Genomic DNA, 6,814 nt, shown 5'->3' on the forward strand with positions numbered 1-6,814 from the left:
CCTCTAATGGTGGAGGAGCCAAAAGATGAACTGCTCCCTCAAGCATGGAACAGTTTTAAAAGTACACTGACCAAATCCATGAGCAAAACCTTCATGGCATAATCAACTCCTCAAATGCTTGTCCTCTAATTACTGTTGTTCTGAGGCTTAAATGTCAACCTGAAATGTGAAGGGACACATACCTTCAAACCACAGCCCCATGTAGAAAAGCTCCCTGGATTCCTTGGCCATCCTTACAAGGAGATGGATTCATCAGGCTGACAGTTTCAAATACTGTTGGGCTTTAATTTAGCTCAAGTCTCTTCTCATTTCTTATTAGTACTTTAGGGTATTTATTTATTAGTCTGCATTTCCTAAGTCACTCTCTGCTTAAAATGAGAATAAACGTGGCACTACATGAACTTTGCATACTTAGTTTCCAAGTTTGACTGTTATTTTATGGTGAAAAAAAATCTGTATTTAGAAGTAGACTACTGGAATGCTTAGATGATCTCAATTCTGTTGGCAACATCCAAAGCATCGTAATCAGGAGCCAGATGAACAGAGGCCTTCTTCTCTCCGTCAGGTCTGATCAAGGTATTGACTTTGGCCACATCAATGTCGTAGAGTTAATTTTTTCAGAGAAGGGAATGTTCCTGGAATGACTCAATGAATGTGGGTTTCCTAATTCTCATAGTACAGAAATAAATAGGGAATTTCATATTAAATACCCATGTCATGAATGTTCTGTGGGTGGTGGCATACTGACATTTTCATCTGAGGAATTTTTCCTGTTGGTTAGGTTTATCTATTTGAACATCATATAAAATGTGTATTTATAAAAGTGGAATATATTCTTAGTGATGAAGAACACCTCAGGTTATTGATGGCAAAATCTAGGCTCTATGTAATAAAAGAATAAAACTGGTTGAAAATTACTTTAAGAAAATGAACTTTAAAAATACTTCAGGGGTGGGAGAGATGGCTCAGTGTTTATGAGCACTGGATGCTCTTGAAGAAGACCCAGGTGTGGTTCCTAGCACCCAAATGGCACCTAACAACCATAATTTCAGTTGCCGGGCATCCGACACCCTCTTCTGGCTTCCATGGCCATTGAATGCACAGGTGCACTTTGTTTCAGCTTCTAGGAAGTTCACACTAAATCTGAATCTCAACGCATGCTATACAGGGTCTTACGTTGGCATTTCATGATTGATTCCTTTTGTTTGTTTGTTTTTAGATATTTTTATTTATTCAATTTTTTGCCAGGAGTGAATGGTTTGGAAAATATAGTTGAGTCCCATCATTATCATCATCCTGGAAATGATCATCCTGAAACTGGCTTTAACAGAAAACCAGTGAGATGATTACCGCTTCCCATTTTCAACCAGTAAATAGTTGCCATAAATAAAGCAGACAGGCCCAGAGAATCTGTCCAGAATGCTCAAGATATTGTTGTATAATACAAGATGCCTGTTCATAGGGGGAACACCCAGGAAATAATTATGTGAAGTTCTTGATTTCATCATACAAGACAAGCATAAAAGCACCACTCATGCATCTAAGAACATTAAGCCATGCACCCTTGAAGAAAGATTTGCTTCCTTCATCATGAGCAATCTTCTTCCATCAGTCAAGCATGCCTGGGTACATGATGTGAGTTCCTTTGCATCCTGACTGCATCATTATGCAGAGACAAACTATGTCAAAAGGATAGGAAGTCAAGCCAGCAATGGCAGTGACAGACTGTGCAACCATCCAGCTGATGAAGGTCTGAGTATTCTTGGGATCTAGAAGCATTCCCTTCGTAGTGTCATAGTTACCAAATCTACCAGGCAGCTCGGTAGATGATAATACTCTGCACAAACACAGGGCCTTGGTACAGGCCCTTAATCCCATCAGATTTGTAGATCTTAACCAGGCAGTCACTGAGGCCTTTGAATTCCCATTCAGCTCCAACTTTGCCTACATCAGCTGCTAGACAGGTACAGGCAAAATCAAGAGGGTACACAAAGCACAAGGATGTGGCCCCTGTGGCACCACCCGATGTCATGTTCTCTAGAAAGTGGTGCCAAAACTGGGTCCTCCTGTCCATACCAGGAAGATCTGCTTGTATTTATCTTGAAGGCAAAGTTGAGAGCCTGGGTGGGGAAGTGTCTGATGACATTGACCAGATTACCACGCCAGAAGAACAGGGACTCCCTGTTCCTTGGGAATATGAGCCATGCAGTCTATAATGCCGTTGTGTTGCTTATCTGCTGTGATTTGCTTGCTGGCATGTTGCACCTGCAGCAGCAGCTTGACCCACTCTATGGGTGCTACTGTGGTGTTGGAGATGTCAGTGGCTGCTTCCCCTGCCAGGAAGCCCTTGGTAAAAGACACAGGGCAGAACAGGACTGGATGACCACTGGCCTTGACTACCAGACTCATGACTGATTCTTATCCCTGGTTCTATCTTATTTGTAAGCTCCTATTTTTTGTTCTTGTCAATATATTCTTCCCCCAACCTATGGTAATTAGAGCATTTTTACTTCTGAGTATCAACTCGAGTCATTTGTGGAATGCAAAAGTATAAATCATCAAAGTAAAAGATATATACACATTACACCTATGTATTGCATGTAATTTGTATTATATATCTATCTTATGTAACAAATATATAATATAAGTGCATATGTTTATGTGTGTGTGATAAGTGTATATAATAGAAACAACTCAAACTATATAGCCTTAAACGTTGTTAGATACATACAGAACAATCAACTCAATAAACATTTCCTCTCAAAAACCTAGAAAAGAAAAATGACATGCCTCAGAAAATAACATACTTGAATCCAAGCAAATGTAAACGAATTATTGAATAAAAAACTAGAGGAAGGGAGAGGAGCGACAAATCTCTCAGGAGAAATGTTTCAAATAATTTTTGTAGAGATTCACCCCTTAAGGAGATAGCAAATGACCCCTTACTCTTAATATTGATTTATTTTCTGTGCATGCATGTGCACATGTATGTACAGGTATATGTGGAGATGGGAGATTAATGTCAGGTGTCTTCCTCAGCCTCCACATTATTTTTTTTTATGTAGTATCTGTCTTTGAATCTGGAACTCACCAGTTTGGCTAGAATTGTTGTCTAGCAAACCCCAGGGATCTTCCTGTCTCATTTTCCCAGCACTAGGATTACAGACATACCCTGCCATGCCTGGCTTTTTACAATCGAAACTCAGACAAGCACCTTACCAACCAAGCCTTCATCCCAGCCCTCACCACTCTTAAATTTGTGCTAAGCATGTGGCATTTTCTCCACTAACTACATTAAAGAAAATGGCTGAAAAAGAATACTTTTCAACTGAAGAAACCTGTTAAGTACTACCTTAGCTAGGTGGTCAAGGTCAGCAGCAGTGAAGTCATGGTGATCATCGGTACCAAGATATATGATAATGAGGTACCCCTGTGGTCTTCCTCTCAAAAAGCCATAATACTAGTCTAATCTTGATGAAAACATCAATAAATTCAATAGATGGTTGTCCCGTCAAATTCTGGACCCATACTCAGCAAAACCATGAGGTCAGCAAACGAGTCAAACTCACTGCCCAATGTAATGTGGGGTCATGAATGGGTGCCTGTAGCGGGAAAGACATCAGTTAAAAATTGAGGGCATATGAATGAAATTTTATTGATAATGTATCACCACTGGTTCCTAAGTTGTGGAAAACCTATACTAATATAAGGTATTCCTAACAGGAGACCAAGTTCAGAGATTTTGTTTGTATTTAGGTTTAGGATCGTATCATTAACACCCACTGTGTGTAGCACCTTAAGGCCCCAGCATTCAGCCAAGTCCTTTTCTTCAAAAAAAAAACAAAAAAAACCAAAAAACCTTTCTTCTTAGAGCCTTCATCTTCTTTTAGACAAGGGTCACTGTTAGAGACAGATAAATAACTAGAGGGCAGAGCATAAATGATAACTTTTTGCAATATTTATTTGCTAAAGTTGTGTGTGTGTGTGTGTGTGTGTGTGTGCGTGTGTTATAGGGTAAGGTGATTTTTGCTTGAGTAGTTAGAAGCTGACTTCCAAATACAGTGATATATTAAAACAGTGTTAATTTCATACTAAGTGTCACCATATAGTTAAATGGTACTCCACACAGTGGTTCAGCTATCCTGACCAATGGAGGTCCCACATACCATGCCTGCCACCAGAAACATAAATCCTCTGCCCTTTTCATGGTAGTAGGAGTCAGTAGATGGTTTCTATCAGGCTTTGTTTCTCCCACTTGCTCTTGGCAAGGGCCATTCCTAACTGCAGAGGATGAGGAATGCTCCAAGGAAGAGAGGTTAGGTATGTCTACTCCAGAAGGCTTTAGTATTTCCCTAAATGGTTACACTTAATATTATTTAAGCATCTGTATTAGGCTGTGGCTTGATCATACTTGAAACAGGATGCTACATACATACTGGTTGATCTGCTCTCTTATACTTCCCCTCTCCTAGGTTTTCAAGCTCCCAATCTCTTGGGGTCTTGTAGACATCATCTTATTACTCCTGAGGTGGAGTCTGAGACTGTACTCTAAGTCCAAAGCCAGGGGTCCCACTCTGAAATTTACCTTTAGAGTGAGTGTTAGACTTCCTATGTTTGGGACAAATACCTGGAGGAGGGCTGGAGAGATGGCTCAGAGGTGAAGAGTTCTGACTGCTCTTGCAGAGAGGACCCGGGTTTGGTTCTCTGAACCTACATGGTGACTCACAATCTTCTGTAACTCCAGTTCCAGGGGATCCAGTGCTCTCTCTGGCCTCTGCAGGCACCAGGCACACATGTGGAACAGATACATAGAAGGAGACAAACACTCATACACATAAAATAAATCTTGAAAACACCAGAGGAAACATTTATTTTGGCTCATGGATTCAGAGGTTTCGATCCATTGCTTTTGACTCCAGAGGTTCTGGGCCCAGGGTAAAGTAGATCATCATGGTGGCAGGAGCATGTGACACAGGCTTCTTCACACCTGGTGGCCAGGAAGTGGAGAAAAGAGGACAAAGAAAGATGGCCAGGCTAAGATTTAGCTTTCAAGGACACACCCCAATAACCTACTTTCTCTATGTAGGCCCCACCCACTTTTCTCCATCTCCCAATAATGCCATCATATGATGAATCCATTCATTGACTAGGTCAAAGACCTATCCAATTACTTACCCAAAGTGCCTCAGGTGGCAGCCAACCCCACCGTACACAAACCTGTGGGAGATATTTCATATTCAAACCATAACAGAGGGCCAGGGCACCTCTAACTTCCCGAGTGGTGCACATGTAACCATCTTTCACAGCAGTGGTGTGAGGGGAATTGTACTGTTACACTTTTTCCTCCTCGGAATGAGGTCCAGAATACCGTGGGTGAAGAGAAAAGAACAATATATATGAATTAGGTAGTTATTCCTGTAAGGATGACGCGTTATGCTATAAAATGTTTTCAGTGGGAGAGAAAAGTTGGACAGGAAGGCAAAAGGCAACGGGAACATTCATAATTTTACTGAAAGTTATTTATCACATTATTTATATGATATATGACAAATAAGGCAAATATATATGCCATATACGGAAAACCCATATGGCTGTCTTTTCCTCAGTACCTTAGCTCCAAGTTTATTCATTCGGTGCTGGAGTTTATTCTCCAGCACTGGCTTCCGCAAACCTCTTTCATTCCCATTGGCTTCCTGCTAGTGGGAGGCGCTAGGCAGGGCCTGAAGGAGAAGCAGTGAGGGCAGACCACCCTCTGGCTCTAGTCCCTGTCTGTGTCCTGCCTGTCACCATTGATGTTCCTGCTTCAGCCTCAGTCCTGCATTGCTCTTGGCCTCCAGCTGCAGCCACACTCGGGCCTTTAGGAGCACAGCAGCAGCTGTGGGAGGACCAGCAAGTCCCTTCAAGTTCCTGGATCCCAGCAACTACCTCTTCCTTCTTGTTCGCCTCTAAAAAATGGCAACTGCATATGCGTAGACCGTGATTTATGACTTTGGGTGGAAATTCACGCAGTCCGAACTCTTTCACTCTTACAGGCAATCCTGCAACAATCACATTTGTGTTCCTCTCCTGTCCACATGGGTGTTTCGTTAATGGAACACCTAGAATTGCTTAGAAGATTGTGCCTGTACTTCATTCTGACCCTGGTCCTCAAAGTAGCTGTCCCTCTTCTCAAGAACTTTGCCATAACTTAATTTTAATGATTTTTAATCTGATGGGCTAAAACTCTACACCGTTGTCATCTTCTTTTGCTTTTTGAGTACGTATTGATTCACGGCAAGTTGCAAAGATAGCACAGAAAGGTCCCAGGTCCCCTTCATGCAACTTCTTCCGTGGTTGCCTATTAGGTTGTATTTAAAGCACAATGTAGGGACCAGAAAGTTGACATTGGCATCGAACACAAATCATTCGTGTAACCACTCCTGTATCATCACACCTGCCCTCCCCACATCTTTAAAACTCTAATAGCCACAGTTGTCTCTCTTACTGGAGAGGGAATGGTTCTTACCTTGGTTCTGGAATCCCTCCGACAAATTCCAAAACCCAAAGTGCTTAAGTCTCTTATTAGAAAATAGCACAATATTTGCTTATAATCTACAAACCCCGTGTATTCTTTGAATTTATTACTTTTATATATAATACATTGTAAATGCTATATGACTAGTTGTTTGTTACCCTAGATTGCTTAGGAGTAATGGTAAGAAAAATAGTCTGCACATATTCGGTCTGGATGTAACTTTTTTTTTTTTTTTTGGTCTTTTTGAGCCAGGGTCTCCCTGTAGACCCAGCTGTTCTGGAACTCACTATGTAGACCAGG

General features: G+C 41.3%; 1 pseudogene; it reads right to left on the minus strand.

Moving 5' to 3' along the window:
* Positions 1 to 1,482: 1,482 nt before the first annotated feature.
* On the minus strand, positions 1,483 to 2,409 carry LOC103724947 (annotated as a pseudogene).
* Between the last annotated feature and the right edge of the window lie 4,405 nt (positions 2,410 to 6,814).

Source organism: Nannospalax galili, unplaced genomic scaffold (assembly GCF_000622305.1).
Source record: "Nannospalax galili isolate Female #2095 unplaced genomic scaffold, S.galili_v1.0 scaffold186, whole genome shotgun sequence".
NCBI classification, from domain to species: Eukaryota; Metazoa; Chordata; class Mammalia; order Rodentia; family Spalacidae; genus Nannospalax; species Nannospalax galili.